The sequence below is a fragment of the Podarcis tiliguerta genome, assembly GCF_965153285.1.
Source record: "Podarcis tiliguerta genome assembly, chromosome: Z".
NCBI lineage: Eukaryota > Metazoa > Chordata > Lepidosauria > Squamata > Lacertidae > Podarcis > Podarcis tiliguerta.
The window spans coordinates 5,917,822-5,945,707 of NC_139553.1; the positions used below are offsets into that span (position 1 = coordinate 5,917,822).

The following is a 27,886-nucleotide window of genomic DNA, read 5'->3' on the forward strand; positions in this document are numbered from 1 at the left end:
GTTGGATGGCATCTTGTACCTCTTCTTCCAGCAACTCCTGCAGCCAGTAGCAGAACAACATGCTACAGTCCCCGGGGTGGAGAACAGACGGGGGTGGCTGGCTGGCGTGAGTCCTGAGGGGCGGGGTGGGTCACCCGAGGGGATGTGGTGCATGGCGTGGGGTTGTGCACCCCAAGGGGGCAGCCACAATAGCACCCTTCCCCCTAAAGGTACCCGGTACGGCGCGCTCCCCCACCCCCCCTTCATATGCCAGTGCCTGCGGCCAAGTTGGTGCCAAATGTACTTCTTTCTTTTCTTTTTGACAACAACAGTAAGGCCAAGAGGAGGACTTTGTTGCCTAGGCAGTCCAGGACCTCCAAACACGCTGCTTAGGACAGCAGTTGTGAGTTATAAGCTCAACCTGATTGGTGTAAAGTCCCTACAGCTACAGCAGGTGTTGTAAGTTTGAATTTGACTTCACCCTCAAAGGCACACTCTTCTATTGTCTCCTGAGACAGACAGATGTCAACAATAAGGCACAGCAGATCTCCTCACTGAGAATGGCTCAGTGGCTCAATGAGAGCAATGGCTCAATGAGAGCAAATGCTATGTTACTGTTCCAGAATGAAAGACTATTAAACCAGATGGACCCTTCAATGTTTTCATTCATTGTAGAAAAAATTGAGATTCCTAGTGAACAATGGGAATGTTTCCACATGCTCAACATGGTAGACTTTCTCAGACTGTGTGGCAGCCACAGCTTTCAGGCCCTCTGTATGGGGTTGTCACCCCACCCCACATTGCAAGAAGGCCATAGCAATGTGAGTAGTCTTGGCTATTTCTCTCCCATTCTGCATCCTGTTTCTCACCATTGCTGCAAACCCCAATTCTGAGTCAGACAGCAACTTCACGGCTGAAAAGCAAATGACAGTGCTATTAGCTATCCAGTAGAGAAAAGAGATTAGGTGTGGAGTGCCCCCCCCTTTCCTTTTTCTGCACTCAGAATGGCTTGGAGGCCAAGGAGAAAATGGATCAACCAAGATGCGGGGGGGGGGGGGGCATGTGGTTGAGGACAGAAAGGCAATGTGTAATGGAATGGAAAGAAAAAGAGGTGAGAAAATGAAATGGAAAAATAGAGATGTACGGCACAGGAGAATTTCACTGAAATGAGGTTCTCATCAAATCCACTATGGGCTTAAAATGGGGTGGGGGATTCCCTACTGAAATCATAACAGGATTCTGTGATGCTGCTATGTTTGAGTGCCTATTTCTCCTCCTGTCCTTACTCCTCTTCTGGATTAGATTACCCTTTGTGAAAGTCCCCCGAAGTTTTGATTGCTTCCTTTAATGGAGGAAATCGGATTCATACATATATTCTCTGACCCAAAGTTGTTGCTGTTGTTGTTTTTTTTTTAAAAAAGAAAAGTCAAGTAAGAAAATTTACAGCATGGCAAGCACCATGATAACAACCCAGAAACTTCAATCCTTGTGATTCCAGAGGCGCAGCCAAGTTCGGCTCCCCATCTGTAAAGATAATAGGTGCTGCAGCACCTTTGAGATTAACCAGCACATGCTTTTTATAGGCAACAGCTCACTCGAGACAGTGGCAGTGAAGCCAAGTTCTCAAGGTGAGAATTAAAGAGGAGGAAGTGTAGGGGGTGCCATTCCAAAGGAGAAGTGCCCAAGCTTGCCTCTACAGGCTTCTATGAAAGACTGTACATCTTTTGAATGAATTACTGCAATGGGTGGGAATTTGCACAGTTAATTGTCAACTTATTTATTTGGAGGTGGGATGGGTTAGGTAAATTTTCCTAAACCAGATGGTATAAGGTAGCACCCTTGTTGTTTGGAGGATTTTTTATGGAGGGAAAGTGGCAATTTAAAATGGAAGGTATGTGGAACAACGACAAATCATCTTTGTTGCAGGAAGAAGGTCCCAAGATCAGTCCCCAAGCATCTCCAAGTAGGTCTGGGAAAGTAGCATTTGGGATTTTTTAGTTTACGGAAAAGACAAGTAAGAGGGGGCATGGTAAGGGTGGGAAAGGCTACATGAAAGTTTTTCTCCTTCTCTCGTAACACAGGAACTCAGGGACATTCAGTGAAGCTGAATGTTGGCAGACAGCTTCTTCTGTCCCTGCATTCCTATGTGCTCTACATGGAATAGCACTTGGAGGAATCTCTTTAGCCCTGGAAATTATAGAGCCTAAACTTTGCAAAAAGCAAACATTAGGTTCCCCCAACATTGCTTGAAAGCAGCTTTCTCTTCCCCTGCGCTCACAGCACAGTCTCAAAAGACCATTTGAATCATAGCATCTGTTCGTTCTCCTGCCCCTTGGCCTTCTTTCCACAAATTGCCTCTCTCATAATACTATAATCCACTGGGGCCATTCAAAGAAGCTACATGTTGCAAGATTCAGGACAAACAAAGGGAAGCCCTTCACATAGCTGAACTGTGGAACTTGCTCCCACAGGAGGCAATGATGACCACCAAGTTGGATGGCTTTAAAGGAGTATTGGACAGATTCATGGAGGATAAGTCCAACAATGGCCAATAATGATGACTCCAATTTGCCTCCAGGGTCAGAGTCAGCAATGTTTCTGTATATCAGTTGCTCAAACCCACAAGAAGGAAGAGTGATGTTGCACTCAGGTCCTGCCTGTAGGTGGCCACTATGAGAACAGTCTGTTTGACTAGCTTGGCCATTGTCTCATCCACCATGCTGTTCTTATGTCCTCTGTTTGGAAACCTGTTTGGAAACTGCTGCTGGTCAGCATAGGTAATGATCTGACTCAGCTCCCTGTCTTTGTGTAGTCTACTTGTACTGAAAACAATGATATTCCCTGTCTTCCGTTCTTTTCTTTTCGTTTCCCTAAATCGTTTCTTCTATTTCCACCCCAAGCTTCATGCAGGATGCTTGATAACTGTGTTTTCTGTTTGCTGCCTGGCTGAGGTCATGGAACTTTCTTCATTTTCTGTTCTATTGCAAAAACAGCCTCTGCGTACAAGAAGCTCCATTAGTAAATATTGATGCACGACAGGTTTTGGGTGTGCATAGATTACCCGGATGTGTCAAGCCACAGGAATGACAGATAGCCCACTGAGTTGTGAGATCTCATGTTAATGTAAGGAAGAAAAGTCAGTGGATGCAACTGGGGCAAGGGGGTGGAATATATGATGGCAGGTCCCATCACCAAATCTAAGTCACCAAACTGGAAAAGAAAGCAAGGTGGAGATTCTACGCTTGAATATATCAAGGGTCTTTCTAGCATGTAGACTGAGATGGAAGAAGCAGAAAGAGAGGGAGAACACCAGCCCAAGGTCACTCAGCAAGGGCCAAACATGATATCGGTAGAGTCTGCCCTGCCAACTTGAATCTGCTTTCTAGGGTTGCCACCTGTCCTGTACAATGCAGGATTGTCCAGTATTCCAATTTAAAATGCTAGTCCCATATTGATACAGTTTTGTCCTGTATTTCATGTCTTCTCTCTCCCTCTCTGCCAAGTTAGGGAACCTCTCCAAATACATGGGTTTGAAAGGGTATGTGAAAGGTCATGTATTTAAGCTCTAGGTGGCCAAGCACAAACAGATTTACAAGTGTGTGTGTGAGAGAGAGAGGGGGGCGGGTTGCAGTAGATTGTAATGGGTTGCTTTGAAGTCACTTCAGCACCAGATGAAAAAATAAATTGCCACCCAGCCACATGGCCTGGCCTGGTCCTGGCCTGTATTTTACCAGAACAAAGGTGGCAACCCTATTTACAACCCTTTCCAGTAAGTGTCACTGCTTGTCACTTTTCTCCTTCTTGGACTCAGCATCACCTTTGTAGAATACATCGCCGGGGTGGCTGGGTAGGGGGGGGAGGCTAAATCAGAATTAGTTAGCTGTGCCTGTCTTTGGCTCTCAATGCATCTCCTGTTGTGTGTCCTTGCCTTCTGCCCAACCAGTCTGAATGGGCACCAGGAACCACTGACTGATACAATGGGACTGTCATTCACATGCCTATCCCATTTGTATATGCAGCAGAAAGCGGGGGTCTTAACATATTGTTCCCAGAGTTGGCAAAGAAGAGGAGGAGGAGGGAATGAGAATAGTAATACAAGTGTATGAAGAAAAGACAAATGAAAAAGCCGGTTACCAAAGTGCCCTGACTGATCTCTGCTTCATAATTGAAAGATTGGGGTATTAAAGGGACACAGTAGGCCTGTAGGAATGGCAAGATCATTTGTGCAAATGGTAATTTCAGTATTCAGCCTATCATATCCATAAGCCTAATGTGCTTGGACCTGACATGACTTATAGTAAATTTCTCCTCCCAGGGGGCTTCATGCCAGTTTGATGCAATGCTTGGAAATCAGAGAGTAGTGGAGTAGCTCGAGATGTTTCTGTTCACTCTTTCCGTCATTCTCTCTGCTGATGGGCGAAAACCCAGTCTGATTACGACAGATTTGAAGGAATTAAATGGAAGAGCCATGAAGTGGAGAGAGGGAGGGAGGAGAGAACCGTTTCAGTTCCAGGAAAAGCTTTTTTGCTTGCTGCTACTTACCACCGAACATCACAAATCTTCTTGGTAAATAAAGACATGTTGCTTCATCTCAACACGTGCCTCTTGCTGAAGTGCTAATCCCCTGGAAAGTATGTTCCCAATATTCTTCATGCATAGGAATGGGGGGGGGGATTTGATTCAGATTGTATTTATAGGTGAACCTAAGTACTTTGCACTTTCTGGAGCAATGCAAGACCTGAAACTCAGCCATCCCGCCAAATTTGTGATGCAGTTTTCCAGCCAAATAATGTGTATACAGTGGTACCTCGGGTTACAGACGCTTCAGGTTACAGACGCTTCAGGTTACAGGCTCTGCTAACCCAGAAATAGTACCTCAGGTTAAGAACTTTGCTTCAGGATGAGAACAGAAATCGCGAGGCGGCAGCAGGAGACCCCATTAGCTAAAGTGGTACCTCAGGTTAAGAACAGTTTCAGGTTAAGAACAGACCTCCAGAATGAATTAAGTTCTTAACCCGAGGTACCACTGTAAAACCATATATGCCAGGGTGAAGTGGAGAATTGAACTTAAGGTTGGAAAAACAAGAAATCAAAAGAAAACAACATGGACAGGTTGGACATCACTTGTACATTATGGATTCACTACTCAGCTGCCTGATCTTTTGAACTTCTAACACAAGCCATTTCAGGGCCTAAAATTGCAAGCAGGCAATGTCTAAGACCTGTCAATCCCACCCCCTCCCACAATGTGCAATGGAAAGATTTTGTTACAGGAGGTATTCTTTCTGAATCTTACTTTGAAAATAACAATAAACATTATTTACTTGGTTAATCTATGGGATCTGCTCCTACAAGAAGTAGTGAAGGCCAGTAGCAGGGATGGCCTGCTCTTCCTCCCAATCATGTCACTCCAGTCTGATGAAACTAAACAACAGGGGAATTGACACTTGGCTTCATCTCTAAATCTAGCAGTGCAGAAATGGTTCCCCAGATGATAGTCAGCAATGAGGTTACCAGCTGGAGTATTATTTCCCCACAACACTCACACCTTTACTATTCTCTGCCAAGCCTGTCACCTCATGCTTCTGCTGCTAATTAAATGAACTAGAGTCCAAACAGGTTAACAGCTAGGAAACAACCTGCATTTTTCTTTATGTATGTTTCATTCTGCCATACACGTTCCATGCTTAGTTACCTTGCTTCTTTCCACATGATCTACTCCCTCTTCCTTGTTCATCCAGACATTAGAGAAGGATGCCTTCAGAAGGAGAAGAAGGGAGAGAGTACTATTTAGGAATGCTTGAGGAATTCAATTTCTGTGAATTCCAGTGCAATATGACCTTCATCTACACCTCTCGGACTAATGTGCACATCAGAATGTAATTAGTCTTTTGATTTCATACATCTCCAGATTTTGTGATACACTTCTTGATTAAAACTATCCACAAAAGTGCATTTAAAAAGGCATGATTTTAGGGTTACATATTTTTAGAAATGCATACATTGAGATAAACCTTAGGAATATATATTTTGTGATAAAATGTATGTATTTTAATATGATCTTTGTTTTGTTTTTTTTTTAAAAAATGCAGATTAATGCAGAAATGGGACAGGATGGAGTTAAGAATGGCAACATGAAACATTGGCAGGGGATAGAAATAAACTGATCCATCCATCCCTATGAGTAGGAAGAAGACCCATTCATCCTTAGTCTTGTACCAACAAATCATTCCCTCTTATTATCAGCACTGAAGCAGGGAGTGTTGTTGGTTAGTTTTTAAGCAGCAGCTGGAAAACCATCTGTCATGTATGATCTAGATGAGATTCCTGCAATGCAGGGGGTTGGAGTAGAGGACCCCCAGGGTCCCTTCCAACTCTAAAATTTTATGTTTCAGTGTAGCCAAAACAGCACCACTCAAGCACAAAAAAAGAGGCAGTCTTTGGGACAGGGGTAGACCACATGGCTGGGAAAAGAACGAAAATATTTAGGGAAACTTGTTGGGAAACTGTTTACGTGCAGCTACTCACACAGTCAATTAAGGTTTGGCAGACAGCCAGAAGGTCATGTGAAGGAGTAAGTCTGCCTGGTGATAACAGAGACATGGAGACAGCTCCCTGATTGGTCAAGCTCTCTCAAGGGAGTGATAATTAATGGCCTACTAACTGGAATGTTCAGTAGTTCAGTGTTCTGAGTTCAGAGGTTCAGAGTTCTGTGTGTCAGCGCAGGAGTTGTGAGTCGTGTATGAGAGAGCTAGCAAAAGATCCGTATTCTGTTCCTGTAAATAGTCCACTGTATATAATAAACACCTAACTACAAGTTCCTGGTTCCTGCTTCGTCTATCCTGTCTGCAGCCAAGTCACCGATTGCTTCCGTGGCTTCTGCGTGTACTCTGCTAGGTCTAGCTAAGGTCCTGCAACTAGTCAGAAACACCAATTGGTTTTACCAATAAAACTCACACCATTCCTAGTCTTGACCTTGTTGCAGACACTGAATCCTCAAAGACAAACCAGACATTCCATAGCTTGGTTACCTTGAGGAACGGATAGAGTCTAGTGGGAACCAGTGCCATTAAAAGTTTGCACTGAATTTTGTGATGCATTTCTCCAACCAATGTTTACGAAAATGCAAATATTAGGGAAAGGTGAGAATGAAAATGAAGATATTAGTGGAAATAACATAAAAGTTTATTATATTAAGAGAAATTGTTTGCAAAAATGTGCACCTTAGTCTTATAAAAAGGTGTTCATTAAGATAAATCAACACTAAAATACTAATAAGTTTTCATGAGAACTTTTTTTAAGAATGCAAATTTCTACAAACTTTGAAGACCTGAATTTAAGCTTGAAAAAAAGAAAATCTCAGAGAACAGAAATGGGCAGATCCTTCTATCCCTACCTGAAAATCCCATACTGCCTGCAGCTGCGGCTGGGGCATGGTCTAGGAGACTACAGCTTATTAGGTGTTGCCTCTTGAGCCTTCTGGTTGCTGAAAACAACACAGGTCTCTGGCTCCTTGTTTTCCCTCCTTGGTGTGGTGTATCTCCTTGTGAACTCCTTGTGAAGTTGACCTTGAACTGTTTCCTGACCAGCTTCTGGATTTTCTTTGGAACTAAATTGATTCCCTGCATTGGAGCTTAGTTTGTTTGGGCTCTGCTGCATGTGAAACCCTGTCTGTGTTGGTGAGTACTCTTGTGAGAGACTTCTACCTTGTTGGAGTGGGGCCACTGGCACTCACTGGAGCATGACAACTCATAAGTTTTGGTGGGATGGAACTGAAATATCCCAACAGAACTGCCTATTGAGGCCCATGGGGGTGGGTTCAAAAATTGGGAATGGAATAGTGGGACTGGAATTCTAAACAGCAAAACTCTGTGTTGCAACCTATTTTAGAACCTATTGCATACTTCAGGATCTGCTCTTGATAGTAAACAACAAAATCAAAATAAACCAGAATTCGCTCCCTGCACTAAAATTAATCCATTTCACTTCCCAAACTCTCTTCAAAGCTTCCTTTTTTTAAAAAAATGCTGAGACATTATGATCCACTCAAAGCTCACTGCCTCTTTTTCTAAATCCTCTCTGTCATGGAAAGGAGTAATGGGAGAAGCTATATTTAAGGGTCTTTAGAGGAAAAAGACTCAGCCACTTTAGGAGTACAGTTGTCTGCCAGATAGTGACCTTTCAAATCCTTCACTTCCATTTCACATTCCTCTTTTCAGCACTTCCCAAATTGCTTCTGATTTGGGGACTAGGTTTATGAAATGTGAACAGAAACTTCTTTATGGAGCGGTGAAAGGCAGGCTGAGGCATTCCCAGTGAAGGCTCATTCACTGGGGCAAACGGGGCACTGTACCACCAAATGCGGGACGCGGGTGGTGCTGTGGGTTAAACCACAGAGCCTAGGACTTGCCGATCAGAAGGTCGGTGGTTTGAATCCCCATGACGGGGTGAGCTTCCGTTGCTCGATCCCTGCTCCTGCCAACCTACCAGTTCGAAAGCACATCAAAGTGCAAGTAGATAAATAGGAACCACTATGGCGGGAAGGTAAACGGTGTTTCCTTGTGCTGCTCTGGTTCGCCAGAAGCGGCTTATTCATGCTGGCCACATGACCCGGAAGCTGGCTCCCTGGGCCAATAAAGCGAGATGAGCGCCGCAACCCCAGAGTCGGCCACGGCTGGACCTGATGGTCAGGGGTCCCTTTACCTTTACCATTCACCACCAAATGCAATCTCCCCTCAACTGACTCCCACTTCCCTGCTTTCTTACCTACAACCTGTTCAGGAAGTGGGATGGCACTGCCTGTTAGCATCCACCTCCTGAGTCTCCTGCTACCTGTCATTGGCTCTAGCTCCACCTCTCCCTGGCTTCCTTGATTTTTGACCTACCAGCCACAGTGGGTGCCAGGCACCAAAGGGCACTCCTCAGAAATCCTAGAGAGCCACTGCCAGTCAGTGTAGACAATAACAGTGTTAGATGGACTGATTGATCTGCCTGGTGTAAGGCTTTGCATCTTTCTATGTCGCATGGTTTTCCTGGGCTCTCCCACAGGGCTGACCCATCCATGAGGCAAGGTGAGGCAACCACCTCAGGTGGCAGAATTCACAGGAGCAGCAGATCCAGCTTCCAAGGAATGCATCATCTACTGCTGCCACTGGATTAGAGGATTCCTATCCTCCTCATGCCATCATTAACCCTCCAAATTATTATGAGAGATGAACAGATCCATCTATTTCCAGTCCATATCGGTTTTGAATATGTTTAATATTTATTCCATTTATGTGTTTTAAAATAATACAGAAACATGAGGGGCTGCACTTGAACAGTCTCTATTTCCCCCTAAAATATGCATTATGAATGCACTTTTTGTATTGCATTGGCCTCCGAAGTATGCAGTTCTCAATCTCCTCCTAAGATATGTTTGTACACATTTTGTGAGCTAAGAACTGCATTGCAAAATTTGGAGGAGTGATAGCATTGTAATTCATGTATTAGTCCACAGAAGTGAGAATTGGGGTTTGTTGACACTTCTACTTGCTCCGTGCCTAGAAAGCATGGGTCCAAGTGGTTTTCTGCTTGTCCTGCACTTTCTAGGTGTGGTCCAAGCAGTTTTGCATTTGTCTCACAGCTTTCCCCTGAAAAACCCACTCTTTGCAGCTGAATCAGAACAATTACAAATCCATGGAAAACCTAATTGCTATTTGGTCCAATTCAGCAGGGCAAACAGAGGGGTGGAAGAGGATTTAGTCTGATTCACTTCAAAATTCAGATCAAATGAAATTCTCCTCCATTCCTAATCCACCACTTCCTCTCCTCATACAGTATGTGTTTACTGGATGCTACTAAATCTTGTCCTGAAATGAAAATAAAGCTGAATTGCCATCACTGGCTCTTGTTTTGATGAATTCCCATTCTCTCTTGCCCAGTGTCCTTCTCACTGAGGTCAGACCTTTGAGCATGAGGTATATGCAACTTGACTGCAGACTAGAATACAGACACAGAAATGGACTGACTTGAACTCTTAGAGTACAATCCAGACTATTCATTTGGGACCATATAAGTCCAAGCCACCAATGCTTATTGTCTTTCCTTTCTATACGTAGCTGGTAGGAGCAAAATAAATGGATACCGTTTTAGAAAGGAAGAAAGGAAGAGACCCATAGCAACCCAGGCTAGTGCACTTCAATCCTTTCTCCCTATGCATTTGTTCTGTGCTACTGGTTGGTGCCCTTTTCCAACTGGCTAAGCTTTTGCATGGCCTGGAACTATTGAAAAGAGTGGCTGAAAAATGGTGTGGAACTGCTGATAAATAGCCCTAAATGGAAGCAATTTTAGCTAGGGAGCCCTGAGGCTGTCTGTGACTCTATTTCTTGAAGACTATAACACTCCAAAGAAAAGGCTCCTGGCTACAACAAAGTCCTAAAAGACAGAGTGATTGGATAATTTCCAGTGAAGAGAAAATATCTTCAGCTTCGCTTCTCTCTTTAATGATTGTGTAGGTCCAGCTGGTTCTCTGCACTGGCCAAACAAGAGCCTGGGTAGCTTAGTGAAGATATGTTCTTTCGCCAACTTTGTTCTGTCTGTGTATCAGCAAGTTTGAGGTATATGTTTGTATTGGGACACATTCTCCCTTAGAGCAGCAGTGGGGAACTTCTATCCCATGGGTCTAATTAGGCCTGCACACCAGTCCGTGCACCAACCCACACCCATTGCCCAACCCCTAGGGTTACCAAACTGCTCAGGGCTGACCTGAATTTTCCAGGTTTCCCTGGCCCTCTCCAGGTGACAGGGGGAGGGTTTAAAACTTTAGGTGGCAAGAATGCATTGAGTGACCAGGAGGTGACCGCCCCAGCCCCCAGAAATGAATAATGACTCATCACAACGTGTTGTGGAATTAAAATTTGGCCACAGTTTATTAAACTCTCAACTGTAGAAAGACTTTGGCTTAGGCATTGCATTTGTATCCCTCCCAGCCAGGGGAACTGGGGCTCATCAGGGTAAATGGGATATGGGGGTGCTCTGCAAGATGTACAGTGTGTGTAGGCAGGCAGCTCACCCCATATCCCCGCACGCAGGGTAAGTTCACTGACAACCTTTCAGTGTATGGCCAATGACACCCATATATATAACCCCTTTAAGAGGAGGACCCTGGAATCGCCACTGCAGGGGGCTGAGTCACCACTTCAAACTGCCCCCCCCCCAGCATTTTAGGGAAGAAAAGGCTAAAGGATTCTGCCCAACACCTTAAACTGCCAAAGTTGTGACAAATTGCTATGGGGAAGGCAAAACCTGCCAATGCAGGAAAATTTATTCCCAGCTCCTCAACATCAGCCAGTTCAAAAGACAGGAGTAGAGCCTGCTGAACAGGAAGAAAAGGGTTAACCTGTAAATGAGAAACATTAAACAAAGGGAGGGTTGGGGGGTAGGCGAAGCTCCTGAGCCAACTACCTGGCTATTGCTGGCTCCTCCCCCTATTTATGCAACTTGCCCCACCTCCCAGCAGTGTAACTTGGCTACTGAGGCTGGGTGTGAGCCCTCAAAGAAAAACACTGAGAGGCAGGCCAGCCGACGCAAACTGGTAGGTTCCCTGAGGTCCGAAGCACCTCTCGCAATCCCGCAAAGTGCACCCAGGGTGTAAAGTGTGAATGCTCATTACAAAAATATGAGAAGACTGTGCATGCAGCTTGTCAGCTCCAAGCTAGCAGTAGTGAAATATAAATTACTGCATAAATTCTTGGTGGGGATCTGCCTCCCTCTCTGCCATTTTCCCCTCTTCCAATTAACCTACATCTCAAATACACAGTGGTGGATGAAGTGCAGAGGAAGGAAAAATGGGCTGGACTCAAGACCAAGCAGGGTTTATGAATGGCATGAGCAGTGCCTTTTTTCCTGGTGGTATTCAATGGTATGCAATATTGGCTGTCCCCCCCCCCCCAAAAAAAAATACTATGTGGCCTCCCGCCACAAGGCTTAGTTGGCCTTACACAACGTCTCCCTCTCCCTCTCTGAAAACCTTGCATTTCCTGCAGCTGCTGCTCTCCAGGGTGACCATGGAGTCCATGGGAGTCCAGGGCTACACCTCTCATAGTCTGGTTGGCGGGCTGTATGCATTTTCTGGGACTCTTCACTGCTTTACAAAAGCTGCTGCTCAGGGCTGAGGCCAGTGTGAAAGGAAAGACGAGGACACTGAGCAGCTATGGAGGCTGTCACTAGTGTAGGAGGGCAAAGCCCAGGAGTGGAGGAGACTCAAAGAATGCTGGGCTAGCATGCAGGTGCAGGGCCATTTCAAGCAGCGGTCAAGCAGCAATGACTGCCCCTGCTATGTTCAATGGGAAGAGATGGAGATCCACTCTTGCAGTCCTTTGCACTGAAAGCATGGGAAGCTCAGTCTAAATCTCTGGAGAGTTGTTGCCAGTAAAGGCAGGCAACACTGAGCTAGTATGACTCAGCATAAAGGCACATTCCTATGTTTCTAGAACTCCTATGATAGAACAGATTATTTGATGCAGAAGGTCTCAGGTTCAGTCCTTAGCATCTCCAGGTAGGACTAGGACAGGCCCCTGCCTGAAATGTGGTTGATGTTGTTTTCTAATAAAGCAGCAGGAACATCCATTACTGCGTCATGTAAAATATGAGAGGAATGACATCAGCAAACCCCAGAGCCCCACTGCAATTCTCTCTCCTCAGCCGTGATTTGTGCTTGCAGGCCCAGATTCGTTGGCACAGGCCATAGCTCAGTGGTAGAGCATCTGCTTTGCATGCCAAAGGTTCCAGGTTTAATCCTTGGCATCTCCAGGTAGGCCTGGGAGAAATGCCTTGCCTGACACCCTAGAGATCCATTGCCAGTTGGTTTAACCAATACAGTACTGAGCTAGGTGGACCAAGAGTCTGACTTGCTATAAGGCAGCTACCTATCATTCCTTTGTGGACAATTTTCCAGGGCCACATCCTAGTGAGTAGTGAACATGACCAGAGGTAAAGCAACAACTTCTATGGTTCCAGAGGGGAGAACTAATTCTCATGGGCTTACACTTCAGGAGCACAGACATCAGCTCAACTTTAGAAGACACTTATTGATGCTAACAAGAGCTGGACAATGGAACCATTTACCTATGAGGTGGTAGACTCTCCCTTTATGGAGGTCTTTAAGCAGAAACCATCTGTGGGATATACCCTAGCTATGGATTTCCTATGTTGAGCATGAAATTGGGCCTACAAGACCAGCTTTATGATTCTGTACTTCTATATATGATCTATAGATGAAGAGAATCTCCACCTGTCAATGAAACCACCAAGAAGCATGAGTATGCTTCATATTCCTGCTTCAGATATTGCTGATTTCAGAAACATTTATTTTATTTTTATTTCTTTGTTAAATTTCTTAACCAACCTTTATCTGAGGATCTCAGGATGGTTTAGAATATGGAAAAACAAAACATATTAATTAAATGAGTTGTTGGATCTAGGAAAGCAGATTCCTGTAATGGCATTGTGGGTGAGCACAAACATATATGCAGTATCAATCCAATATGTATTTATGATGCCTCAGACCTTTGAGAAATTGATTGTTAAGCTCACCATGCCTTGCTAAAAATCAAAGCTCAATCAAGGACCTGTTGAAGATGCTTTTGGCATGGGCTCAAAGAGAGATATGTTTTTCTTTTCTTTTCTTTTCCTTTTTAAAATTTATATAACGTATTGGTTCTAAAAGCATGCATGAAAACACACAGCCTGTTAGGGAATAGTTACACTAGCTGTTTATATGAAGAACAGAAGAAAAATGTTAGGTAAAGGTAAAGGGACCCCTGACCATTAGGTCCAGTCATGGCCAACTCTGGGGTTGTGGCACTCATCTCGCTTTATTGGCTGAGGGAGCCGGCATACAGCTTCTGGGTCATGTGGCCAGCATGACTCGGCCGCTTCTGGTGAACCAGAGCAGCACACGGAAACGCCGTTTACCTTCCCGCCGGAGCGGTACCTATTTATCTACTTGCACTTTGACATGCTTTCAAACTGCTAGGTTGGCAGGAGCAGGGACCGAGCAACGGAAGCTCACCCCATCGCGGGGATTTGAATTGCCGACCTTCTGATCGGCAAGTCCTAGGCTCAGTGGTTTAACCCATAGCACCACTCACGTCCCTAAGAAGGTTAGATTAGGCCAAAGCCTACATCCTCTTCTTACATACAATATGCCTATGGGAAGCCCTGAGTGCAAATTCTCTCACTTTGTGATTCCCTGCAACTGATATTCAGAGGCATTGTGCCTCCAACAGTGAAGGCAGAGCATAGAGGTTAGCAGCCATTGATAGCCTTACCCTCCATGAATTTGTCTAATTCTCTTTTAAGGCCACCCATATTGGTTTGCCATCACTACCTCTGAATGTAAAAATCATTAATATTCAGGAGTAAACAGTGGAAGGAGGAAGAGAAGAAGAAGTGTGCATGAAAACAAAAGCTCATACCAATAACAAAGTTAGTTGGTCTCTAAGGTGCTACTGGAAGGAATTTTTTTATTTTGTTTCGACTACGGCAGACCAACACGGCTACCAACCTGTAAATGGAAGGAAAACATAGCCATTGTGGATTGTAGCTACCGATAATTTTATCCTCCAAATGGCCTGTATGTAGCATAAACAGAGAATTTTGAAGCTTGGGTTGATATTTCCAGGTTAATAAAGACTAGAACTGCGATGAATTATTTTGGGTAAATACTTTTAGTAACCTATTCTTTGAACCGAAATGGGATCAGTCAGCATTTCCATTAAACTACTTTATAAGTGAAGTCATCTTTCTTCATAGAAATGAGAGAACTCATCAGAATAAGCAGCTGCCAATATTGTCACAAAGAATGCTTTGCTGGAATGATGTTATATCTTTAAAAAAAACCACTGGGGCCTAATTTGAATAGTAGAGTGTTTGGTATCTGGTGGGCGGGGCTTTTGTGTTCTGCTCCAGAATCAGCCCCTCCCTTCAGTGTCTGTTCAGTTAAGAGAGTCTGTTAAGAGGGACCAACTGCGTCTTGTTTCTTGCCTCAGACTTGCCTCATGTTGCTGTATTTAGTTTAAGGTTACCAGATTTTTTTCAATGAATCCGGGGACACTTTTCAACTTCAATGGATTTTGTATGGTGACTGATTTGTAAATCCAGGGACTGTCCCCGGGAAACGGGGACGTCTGGTAACCTTAATTTAGTTTCTCTCATTTGATTCTTCATGTTTGTAGTCTCAAAGTCATCGTTGACCAAATGGAAAGTTAGGCTGGGTATCCAGTTATTGTTTTCCCCCATACTGTTAATTTGCTAAGAGTTTAATGAATGCATTAAACCATGTGCAAATTAGTTTTTAGTTTTTTTAATGGATTGCTTAGTTGCAGATTGAAAGGGTATGATACATCATCATTGGCTCAGTGGGAATTAATGAGCCATTAGGCCATCTTCTGTCATGGAGACCAGACTTATGAATGATCCCTAAGATTCCACATGCAAAGCTTGTACCGGGTCCCTCTGTCACCCTCCCCATACATCTCTCCCCCCCCCCCCCGCACTTGCCTGCTCATTCCTCTAGTGTCACTGATGTATGTGAAATAAAAATGTAGTTTCTGCATCAGTTTTATAATGAAAAGTAGCCCATTGTGGATGACAAATACTGTTTACGGTTGCCAGAAAAGAGGATGGAACGTAGAGGAAATATATTAGCGGAGAAGAGAGTGGCTTTCTTGTTCCTTAGGCTGTTATTTTGGTCCCATGAAGACACAAAACCTCTCTTCTTTCTCTTTTCATCATACCTCTGCTTTTGGATCACTACATAGCAATAATAAGCCAAGGTGCCCCACCACACATTATCTATTCTAAATGAAAGAAGTCTTTCCCAGCGGTCCAAGATTCAAAAGACCTCATGCTCCAAGCATTTTTACCAATATACTTCTGGCGGAGCAACTGGACCAGAAGATGGTTTTGTGGGTTGTTGATGGATTTATTTATTTGCACAATCTGCTAATGATAACGTGAAAGCTGGTGCCATCTTTTAGAGAAACATTGTCCTGAGATTTGAATTGGGATAATAAGATGCAGAGCTGCTCACTGGGAATGGCTGTCACCATTACTCATATGACATGCTCAAGAAGAAGCAGCATATTTGCTCTCCACAGTTAGCTTTGTTTGCCCTCCATGTGTAGCTGATTCTAACATGGTCAATCACACATTTGCAACATGGTCTCTGATTGGCTGTGATTAGGACAGAACCAAAGCAGCAGCAGATCAGGATGAGGTGGGCAGTAAACAGGCTAGCATTTTTCATGATCATTCCCCACCCCAGAAATATTTTCATGTATATTGTTTTATTTCAAAATTTCTCTCTCACTCAGGCTGGTTCACAGCAATTTAAAATCCCAATTATTTTGATAGACCCCGATACACTACACTACACTACACTCATCTCCAACAAGAAATATACATAAAATACATTAAAAATGCAAAAGTTGTAAAAGATAAGTGTTTTTTTAAAAAATAGAAGGCAGATAATACTTAGCAGACAACAGCCTGCTGGAATAAAAATGCTTTTACCAGTCAGTGAAATACAGCATGTGGTGATGGTGTATTCATGTTTCATGGGGCAATGTATTTACAACATTGGTGCAAACACTGAAAAGACCCTGCCTTTCGTTTTCATCACCCATGTCTCCATCCATTTGCAAAGCTAAGCAGAATCCACTATTGTTTCAAACTGGATGGGGGATCATGATATTCCTGCATTGCAGGGGTTGGACTAGATGGCCCTTCAGATCCCTTCCAACTTTATAATTCTCAGATTCTAGTCACCCTAAGTGGGGCAAATAGAAGGTTCTCTCCTTCTGATCTCAGGGTTTTCAACTAATTCTGAGTTGACCCATTGAAATTAAGGTCCCTAACTTTGTGCTGTCTATTAGCATCAATGGGTCTACTGTGAATAGGACTAACATTGGCTACAACCCTTAGGGAGTAAGCAGGGTAGCATGAGAGCAGGAGCTCCTACAGGTATCCTGAACGCCCGCCATTTAGGACTTTAAAGGTAATTCCAAATGCTTTGAGCTGTGCTGGAAAACTAGTATGTCAGGGAGAGAGTTTCTACACTTGCATTCTCCCTGATGAGATACAGTCCTATCTTCAGGGATGCTTATTTAACATATAGGAACAATCAAAGAAGAAAATGAAACCTCCAGTTTTAAGTGATTGGGCCCAGCAATCACCCCTGCACATAATTCTTATGCCTTCTCCAATCTCCTTCAAAAAAACAACTCTCATCAGCCCCAGTCAGTATGGCCACATTGGATACTACGTCATGGCCATGCAGTCTGGGATGGATGGAAGTTGCTATCCAAATCATCAGGAGAGATTGGCGAAGGCTGGTATATCTTGTCTCTAAAGGCTGCATTTGGCTCACTGCAGAGTCAGAGACACCTGATTCTCTGTTAAGTCCTGTATACCTGAAGGAGCGTCTCCACTCCCATTGTTCAGCCCAGACTCTGAGATCCAGCACCGGGGGCCTTCTGGCAGTTCCCTCATTGCAAGAAGTGAGGTTACAGGGAACCAGACAGAAGGCCTTCTCGGTAGTGGCACCCACCCTGTGGAACGCCCTCCCATCAGATGTCAAGGAAATGAGCAGCTATCTTATTTTTAAAAGACATCTGAAGGCAGCCCTGTTTAGGGAAGTTTTTTATATTTAATGCTGTATTGGGAGCCTCCCAGTGTGGCTGGGGAAACTCAGCCAGATGGGTGGGGTATAAATAATAAATTATTACTATTATTGTAATTAAGGCTGGACTTCAGCTCTCATCAACCCTACCTGGCTGATTATCAGGGCTGAAGGGAGTTGTGGAGCATCAGCATATGGAGAGCCACAGGTTAGCCAGCCCTGCTCTGGTGATTATATCAGGTGTAATCAATATGGTGCCCTTCAGACAATAACTCCCATAATTCCTGATCATTGGACATGCTAGCTAGGGCTGATGGGAGTTTGAGTATAATAATGTCTAGAAGACACCACATTGGCTTCACACAATGCATAGTCAAACTATGGAACTCCTACACTGATGGCAGTGATGGCCATCAACATGGATGGCTTTAAAAGAGGATTGGACAAATTTGTGGAGGATAAGGGTATAAATTGTTACTAGCTATGTATCCATGGCAAGAGGCAATAATGCTTCTAAATATGTTGCTGGAAGCCACAGAATTAAAGAGTGCTCCTGTGCTTGGGTCATTTTTGCCAGTTTCCCATAAGCATCTGGTCAGCCACTGTGAGAACATGACGCTGGATGAGACAAGCTTTGGCCTGATGTAAAGGTAAAGGGATCCCTAACCATTAGGTCCTATCGTGACCGACTCTGGGGTTGCGCACTCATCTTGCTCTATGGGCTGAGGGAGCTGGCGTTTGTCTGCAGACAGCTTCTGGGTCATGTGGCCAGCATGACTAAGCTACTTCTGGCGAACCAGAGCAGCGCACGGAAACACCATTTACCGCCAGAGCGGTACCTATTTATCTACTTGCACTTTGATGTGCTTTCGAACTGCTAGGTTGGCAGGAGCAGGGACCAAACAACGGGAGCTCACCCCATTGTGGGGATTCGAAGCACCGACCTTCTGATGGGCATGTCCTAGGCTCTGTGGTTTAACCCACAGCGCCACCCGCGTCCCCTTTGGCCTGATGTAGCAGACTCTTATATTTCTATGCTATTCTTATACATAGGTATACTGTAGATGCAGATATATCACCAATGTTCCATCCGGGATCACCTTCAGAAAAGCGTATAAAGCCTTTTGCATTATTATTTCAAAAGCAATTAAGAATCTATTATCTCCCCCTCCCCAAAGTAGTTTTTCCCCTCTTGTTTTTTAAAGTCATTGTAAAAGCTAGCTTGGTTGTGTGTGTGTGGTGGTATCTTTTTATTGAATGTTTCTATGTAAAGAGACCCTAGCAATAATCGGGCAGAATGAATGCAATATAAATAAAATTATTATTCATCTGTTATCATTGCTGTGCCTTTTCAGCAGGAAAAGCTTGTTTGGGAAAGTGCCTCCCCACCACTGCTTTCCCTGACATATTAGTGCAAGCTTTACGAAAGCTTGTAATCCCTTTAGACAACAGTTGAAAGAGCATCAGCGCCTGCCAAGTCTTAAGCTTGGAACTGAATCCCCCACTGACAGGCTCCAACCTACAAGTGGGGTTGGGGAGGTATAGACAAGGTGATTTGATTACATGCAACAAGAAGAGAGTTTAACCAAAGTTTTCCCTTGTCCCCCCCCCCTTCATTCAGAAAAAAGTTGCATTTCCCCCCCTAACAAACAGAGTAGAATTTGACTGATTGATTTAAACTGCAGCAACTTATTAAAAATAATAAAAAAGGAATATTATAAGAAGATAAGAGACCACACACAAAAAAAAGCCCCACAACCCGCTGAAATGTTTCCCCTCTATCTCTCTGTGTGCTTGGAAGTTGCAGTGGATATAATATCCTTAAGACAGGGTAATCTGCTCACTTCCTCCTGTCTTTCCTGCAGCACACAGATCTGCTTAGCATTAATATTTCTCATGCTACAGCGAGCGAACACCCAGGGGGGCAGCTGACTCAGTCTGTAGTTCTTCTTTCCCCCTCCATTTCTTTTCTCCTTCCTGTGAACTGCTGAGAAAACTCACACAAGATACGCAGTACAAGGGAGAGAGGGAGAGAACCAAGTGTCCTGAAGCATGTTAAAGATTAATAAATATGATTGTGGCTGGGGGCAGCTGGCAGGGCTACAGGACCCTCACAGGGCCAACTGCTGATACCTGCTCTTTACGCTTCCCCCCAAATAACACCACTTGGTAGGATGCAGCTATGCTTTCAATTTCCCATATTGACCTAGTATTGTGGGAAATATAAAGAATGCTTAGTGACAGCTGTCCACCAAGGCTCACTAATGGATGATGGTGTTCACCAGAGGATTCCTTGCCCTCTTTAGAACTTCAAACCAGCTTTCATGGTCTGGAACCCACTTTGTCAGACGTTATCTGACAGTGCATAGTTGAAATATGGAACTCACTCCCACAGGAGGTAGTGATGACCATGAATTTGGATGGATTTAATAGAGGGTTAGGGACACGGGTGGCACTGTGGGTTAAACCACAGAGCCTAGGGCTTGCCGATCGGAAGGTCGGCGGTTCGAATCCCCGCGATGGGGTGAGCTCCTGTCACTCGGTCCCAGCTCCTGCCAACCTAGCAGTTCAAAAGCACGTCAAAGTGCAAGTAGATAAATAGGTACCGCTCTGGCGGGAAGGTAAACGGCGTTTCTGTGCAGTGCTCTGGTTCACCAGAAGTGGCTTAGTCATGCCGACCACATGACCCGGAAGCTGTACGCTGGCTCCCTCGGCCAATAAAGCGAGATGAGCGCCACAACCCCAGAATTGGCCACGACTGGACCTAATGGTCAGGGGCCCCTTTACCTGTAATAGAGGGTTAGACAAATTCATGGAGGAGAGCACTATCAGTAGCTACTAGCTATGATGGCTATTCTCTGCCTCCACAGTTGGAGGCAGCAATGCTTCTGAATAGCTGTTGCTAGAAACCACAAGAGAGCTCTTCTCCTTGGGTCCTGCTTATGCGTTTTCCCATTGGGGTATCTGGTTAGCCACTGCGAGAACAAGATGTTGAACTAGGTATTTCACTGCCTGGTCCAGCAATCTTTTCTTATGTTCTTGATTCATGGGCTTGAGGTTTCTCACTTCTAACCTAGGGGGTTTATGGCTGTGAATATGATATTTTTACCATATTCACAGCCATAAACCCCTTGGTCACAGGTGAGAAATCTCAGACTCATGGGTCAAATGTGCCTCTCCAAGTCACCACCAGCCTGTGGCCCTCAGAAGGTTGCCCTGAAACAAATGTGGCCCTCATGCTGAAAAACGTTCTCTACCCTTGACCCTAGGTCTTGCTTAGTAATTCCTCCTGCTCCCACATACAGGTCCTTGTCCTTCATCTGCCTCCCCACACCCACCCTTTCCACCAGCCAAACCAGTACAACAGCCAACTTTAAGCTCAGAAAGGCTGGAGAGAGAGAGAGGTTTAAAAGCTAAGCCTGCCGCACTACTCAGGCGAGGCTGACGTTACCAGACAGCATTAATTTAATTCCACTCAGTTATGCTTTTAGATTTGATTTGGGGTGGGGGGAGCCATAATATGCTATTGAGAAGTGTGGTGAGGCATTCATAAGCAGCCAGAGAAAGGTTTCCTGCTTTGACAAAGCTCTGGAGTCGAAGCAAGTGAATTTGTGCAAGTATAAAGTCTTATGTGCATTAATGCAGAAGTCCCCAGATTAGGGCAAGGAAGTTTTTTGGAAAGCTGCTACATTTAATGTTCTGGTTATAACAAACAAGATTGATTTGCCTCATTGTCTCAGATATCCATGGAAACTCTCCACAGAGAGGGTCTTGAATATCCTTACTTTTAGGAATTGCAAATCAGTTACGTTCCACAAAGCAAAGCCAGACAGTCCTTGTAGAATGAGGTCAGGGAGGTTCTTGAATCACTGCCTCAATCTCACAGCCTTTGCTAAATAAGAGATATACCACTCACATCTACAGCTTATGGTTCCTTCAATTGATTTGTGACCACTTGTCCCCTTCTTACATAATACTGGAACTGGGGGTCATGCAGTGAAGCTGACTGTTGGAAGATTCAGGACAGGCAAAATAAAATAGGTCTTCACATAACACATAAACTATGAAATTTTCTCCTAAGAGATGTTGTTATGCCCATTACCTTGGATGGCTCTGAAAAGAGGATTATACAAATTCATGGAATATAAGGCTATCAATGGCTACTAACCACAGGGGTTATGTACTATCGCCACTGCCAGCAATGGTATGCTACTGAATACTGGTTGCTGGGAAGTAAAAATGGGGACAGCTGCTGTTGTGCTCATGTATTGCTTGTGAGCTTCCTAGAGACATCTGGTTAGCCATTGGGAGAACAGGATATAGGTGCCAGCTCCCTGGGTATCTGAGCACCCACAAAATTCCCCATGAAGGGGCCAGCCACCCACAAATTTCAGTGCCAGGGCCATGCAACCTACATGGCACCCATGGCCCCAGGCATCCACTGTCGTGGGGCCAAGTTGGCATTCCCAGAACAAGATTCTATTAAATTCTATATGGTTCTCACCACTGTGTGTATTCTACATAGTGCTTTTTTTCCAGGAGATACTCAAGGGTACACAGTACAGACATGTTTGTTTGTTAGTGGGTTGGTTGGTTGGTTGGTTGGTTGGTTGGTTGGCTAAAAGGTGTGGCACTTACTGTAATAACTTCATGACAAGTACCGGCACCTATTTTTCTAGAAAAAAACACACACTGATTCCACCCACCACCAGATCAATGTAGTATAAGGTTGGGAGACCCTGCTAAATGGACCAATATATTGGCAAACTAATAATAATAGCAATGCCTCCTTGCTTCCCAAAGACAAACAACTGTTCCAGGAGCAGGGGGAGGTGGTCACCAAAATCCACAGAGTGAGCCTAAATATCCTCAATATAGCATGCAGACACGTGCTGATCAATAAACACTGGACAAAATGAATCTTGATGGGTGGTTGTATTAATATTGATAAATTTTTGAAGTGTTTTATCAATCAGAAATGGTACATCAGTGGAGCCAGTGTGGTGTAGTGGTTAGCATGTCGGACCAGAACCTGAAATACCAGGGTTCAAATCTCCACTCAGCCATGAAGCTGACTTGGGTGACCTTTGGCCAGCCATTATATCTCAGCCTAACCAACCTTGTTGCGAGGATAGAATAAAAAGGGGGAGGACATGTACACCATTTTGAGTTGTTTGGTGAAAAGGTGGGATATAAATTTAATAAACAAAATAAACAAACACACACGCACACGCACATGGTGTGGCCTGGGAGATATACAAATGAACTAAAGGAACTGAAAGCTGTGACAAACAGAACCAGCTCCAGTTAGGAATTAATTTCAGAAACTCTTATAGTTAAAGAGGAGTAGTTAAAGAGGAGTGCAAGAGGAGTAGGTTGAAGGCCAAAGAAAATCAGAGGAATAATAAAAGAATGGTGCAGGGAGGAAATCTTCTCATCCATAGGTCTTACTTTAACCTCTCCCTGTCCTTGTCCCAAAGGAAATGTACATGATGCATTCAAAAAAGGCAGAACTGGGCATTTTAAATTTCAAAATAATTCAGCAGGCAGAGAAAGCATGGTAGAAAGTTCCTGGATCATTACAATAGGCTGCAACCCCTGTGCTGATTATTAATATATATATTTTGAATGTTAAAAGCTTTTTGAGTAGGTCACTTGCTGAAGTGACTGATGAACTGTGCCTTCTGCAAGATGAAGTGTTTTCTGTCGCCTTGACTCTTGACCTCATATACTTTTGCACAGTTAAAAGTTATTCTTCAAATGCGTAAATCATCTCAGCCCAGAATATATTAGAGAGTGTCGTCTACATGGCTGGAAGCAGAAGCTGGCAAAGTTGGGTATTTGCTAAGACTCCAAGACCAGTAAAAGTACCCACTGTCCTATCAGTGATGCTGTACTTGAGAAGATCAAAGGCAACATAAAATAAATATAATAACATAAGAAGGGCCTTACTGGAGCAGGCCAAAGGCTCATCCAGTACAACATCTTGTCCTCACAGTGAGCAACCAGATGCCCTCGGAAAGCCCACAACCAGGACCTGAGCCCAACAGAACTTGCTCAGTTAGCTAGAGCTAGACTGGCCCAACAAGGGGTATTGATGTGCCTTCATTGATGGACAGCTCCACATCAAATATTGGGAAAGCTGTATCTGGAGAAAATGTGGAAGTGGTCCTGTCGATAACATTCCTAATTCCAGCAAAACACACCTAGAAAATAACATAGAAATAATGTCTTCTCCTAGATCTCCTTCCTTTTCTTTCTGTGTTCTTTTGTTATTATAATTTCCCCATCTCTGAAATTTCTCTTTCCTTTCTGTTTCTGGCTCAGAATTAATGTTATAAGCTTTGCCCTTTCTTAAGGACAGGTATGCAAATATTGAAACATTCTCATCCTTGCAAAAATCCATCTACAGTGCTACGGCCCTGAAGACCTATGGTGCAGTCCAAGAATATTGAGTGCAACCTACAGCTTCCCAGTGTTAGTGCACCAGGGACACAATGCAACTCTAGAATACTGAGTAATTCAGTCTTGCCCACCAGAATACTGAGTGACCAGTTGGTGTACACCACTAGAATCCTGAGTAATCCACAGCCACACTGCTTCTGTGTTGCCAAATAGCTGTACACCTTTTGAATAGCAAGTAAGGGCCCATTACACACAACCATTTTTTTGTTAATGCAGTGAAGGCTTGTAATGCAAAGGCTGAAAAGACTTGTAATGCACAGACAGCAATGTTGCTTGTGGGCAGGGGAGTGTGAGAGAGATTGGCTAACACATCCATGAAGAGAAAACTTGGGAGACACCCCCCTATGACCCTCAAGCCTAATCCAGCATTGGGCACCCCAACAGTACACCTAACCCAATAATGGCACAGGTATCTATCCCACAGGATATAAAAAGTTCCATTTCCTGGCCAGACTAAAGGCCAATTAAACCAGTCAAAATTGCCACTCCTGCAGAATATTCCCAGCAACATAGAATAGGTGAAAAAGGCACTCCCCTAAGATTTAATCAGGGGCTCACCTAAAATTCCTACTTAGCCACTTCAAAGGTGATTAGTGGATGTGTATACTACATAGGGGGAGAGAAGGGGGTGGTACTGCGCTAAGCAAAGGTATAAGAGGAGCTGGCTTTGAAAGCCTGATTATCCACCCAGACCACATAGTCATCCCCAACTCCTCCTATGAGATCTACCATCTGGAGTCTTCTTCAAAGTGCGAGTTGGGGTGTGGCAAAGATGCACCTTCTTTGAGGAGAGGAGAGGCAATCTAGGAATGGACAAATCTGTGTATTTCAGTTTCTCCCCAGTTTGGGCTGGCATATTTATTTTTGCAATTGATTTCCCCTAAAATGATGCATTACAGTATGTTGCTAATATCTGCATTATTCTGTATGTCCCCCTAACATATGCATTTTTGTCAGCCTTTTATTGAAGAACTGCATCACAAAAATTTGAAAACTACAGATTTCAATGAATAGCTGTGTTCACATGCATGTGAGATCATTTTACTTAATTTGTGAAGGATAACCAGCCTTATACAACAAACATGCTTAAGCCTAATTAATGCATTAAGGAGTTAGCACTCCTTAATGTAAGTAAGTTGTCCTGCCAAGCTTAGCTATGTCACTTCTCCTTACTTTGGGATGAAATAGATAATCAAGCTTATTGTTCCTCCCACCCATCTACCCAAGAAGCTCCGCATGTGAAGAGGCTTGAGCTGGTTGCGCCATCTTAAACCCATGGCTCTCAACAGCCTTGCTTGAGTTTCTAACACCAATAACCTAGGAACTTTTACTGCTTGTAACTAAGCCAAGCTTTTACTGTCTCTGCAACTTTTCTGACTGGTGTATGGAAAAGCACATGAACCAGACCTTTGAAGAGTTTGTAAATAAACCATTTTTTATCTTCCCGAACGTGTGGTCTTTTCCTATGGTGGGGGAAAGGGGAAACTTTCAGTGGCGTAGCAAGGTCAGGTGGTACCTGGTGCAGAAAGTTTCTTGTCATCCCCCACCCCACCCCACCCCCACACATTGAAATTATTAAAAGAAGGGAAAATAAGATACATTCAGTTGCAAGTGTCATTTTCTGGTTTATTTACTTACCAGTAACATTGTGAGCATAAGCACTTAAAACCATTTTTTCATGATGGGAATTTTATATGAATGGAATTTTTTAAACTTAATTTCGCTAGTTTGCAGCTTTGACTTAATGTACAAATACAAACAAATAGCATGCATCATAACGTTTACGTTACTTACCAAACTCAATACCATAGGAAAGAGGATAATCACAATGAATCAATGAACTAAAAATGTAACAAAAATAAATTTAGCATGGCACTTATAAGCTCCAGTAAAAATGCACAACTAACTCAACAGAATGATGTGGGGTGACTGACAGCGGATAGGATTGGTTGCTGGTTGAGTGATGATGAGTCCCCGTTTGTTTACGTCTCGCTCGAGTATAAACTGCAGAGACAGACTTCGGCGAAAAGAAACACCCCATCCCCTTCCTTATCCGTACGCTCTCCACTACACAGCGTAGAGTTTAGCCAAGTTTCGTTGCATTTGTTGATTGAACTAAAAAGTTTCAATACATATTATGTTGACTTGTTGAGGTTAATTAATTGTCAGATGAAGTTATTAAACTCGTTTTAAATAATATTATTTTTTTCAAAAAAAGTGCCGTGAGCCCCCTCCCCATTTTATATTAAAAACACATATTTTTGCCATTTTGTCGACAACAAAAAACCCCTCAGTGATGACACCCAGGGCGGCCCGCACCCACCGCACCCCCCTTCCTATGCCACTGGAAACTTTGGAAGGAACTTGAGAGGACATTTCTTAAAGACCTAACAGCCTATATTTCCACATTTTACTTTGCTACATATTTTGTGACTGAAATCTCTGCTGGAGTTCTCTCACCAAAGAGTACGTGCACCAAACTTGGATCTTGGCATTCAGGAATTATTTCTATTTTTTTTTCTTTTCTTTTCCTGCCAACTATTTGTTTATAACCCATTTCGTCCTGTTTTTCTGATAGTGTCTTTCAAAGTGGCTCATGCCAAGTAGACATGCACAGGGAGAGTGAATTGGCCACACCCTCCACCACAAAACAAGAGGACTGGTGGTTCAGGTTGGAGTGGAATGTACTGTGTCATATGAGATTGATGGCTAATGTTGTAAGGGGCAGAGTTCAGGCTATTTAAGCTGGCTCCACCCCACAGTCTTCCCTCTTCTTTGGTTGGCGCTTGTCCTCCTGCCCTTTCACAATGTGGGCTTTGCTAGTTGCTCTATTGACAGCTGAGTAGGAATTTTCTGGGGAGCTCCTGATTGGCCTTGTAACTCCTCTTTTTTGTCTATTCCACACTGTGGGGCATTGTGTTTTGAGTGGGGCTTCCCCCATCTTAATTTGGCTCATTTGGTAATTAGCCTGGGCAGGTGAGAGGATTTAATAAGTGGTTGATTGAATACCCGGGGCACTATTAGCTTTTGGCCTGGTAGACATACTGGGGTGAATGCAGTGCCTGTCAGGTTCACACCCAAGGTACACACTGCAGGGACGGTGTTTTCTTACAAACTGCTGTGTGATCACAGCGTTTGGCTGTAAACGTGCTCTAGAGATTTGGGGGTGGGGGTGTCACCTGCCCAGACAAATTTAATTTGGTTAATTTTGTTTGTTAGATTTAATAAATACAATCTGTTTATTTGCCTTGACTCTTCTTTGGTGTGTTGGCAAAGTTAGAAGGGAAGGAAAAGGTCAAGGAAGACCACTTCTTCCAGATCAGAATGAAGCTGTACCCAATGGATATTGCTGGGCTCTAGCTCCCATCATCCCTGATTATGTTGGCAGGGCCTCTTAGGAGATTTAGTCCATTCTGATCTGGTGAGCACCTCATTAGCTCTATGAAGGCACTTAATGTCCAATTGGAGCCAAGCTGCTCTTCTCTTGCTGGTGTTTTTGCTTAAATAGTGGTTGGTGGCTTGTCTTTATTTGTGTCAGGAGTGCATGCAAGAGCCAGGCCCTGTGACCGGTAGGGCTTCGCAGGACTGGGGCTTTCCTAAGTTTGTTCTCAAGAGGCAAGGTGCGGCCACACAGGTGAGGCCAATTGGTAACTCACAGCACCTGGTGGCAAGAGTCCGGAAGGGATATAAGGTGAGCATTTCCCTTTGGCTTTTTACCACAGCAACACGCTTCCTTCCTTGCTGCATTTGGCTTCTTGACTCCCTGCTTCCTGATCC

General features: G+C 44.0%; 1 long non-coding RNA gene across 1 annotated transcript; it reads right to left on the bottom strand.

The window, feature by feature from the left end:
* Nucleotides 1-626: 626 nt before the first annotated feature.
* On the bottom strand, nt 627-5,737 carry LOC310669355. The gene is made up of 2 exons (XR_014507133.1): nt 5,675-5,737; nt 627-892 (listed from the first exon to the last, which is right to left on the bottom strand). It is a non-coding gene; the product is annotated as an uncharacterized lncRNA (long non-coding RNA).
* Between the last annotated feature and the right edge of the window lie 22,149 nt (nt 5,738-27,886).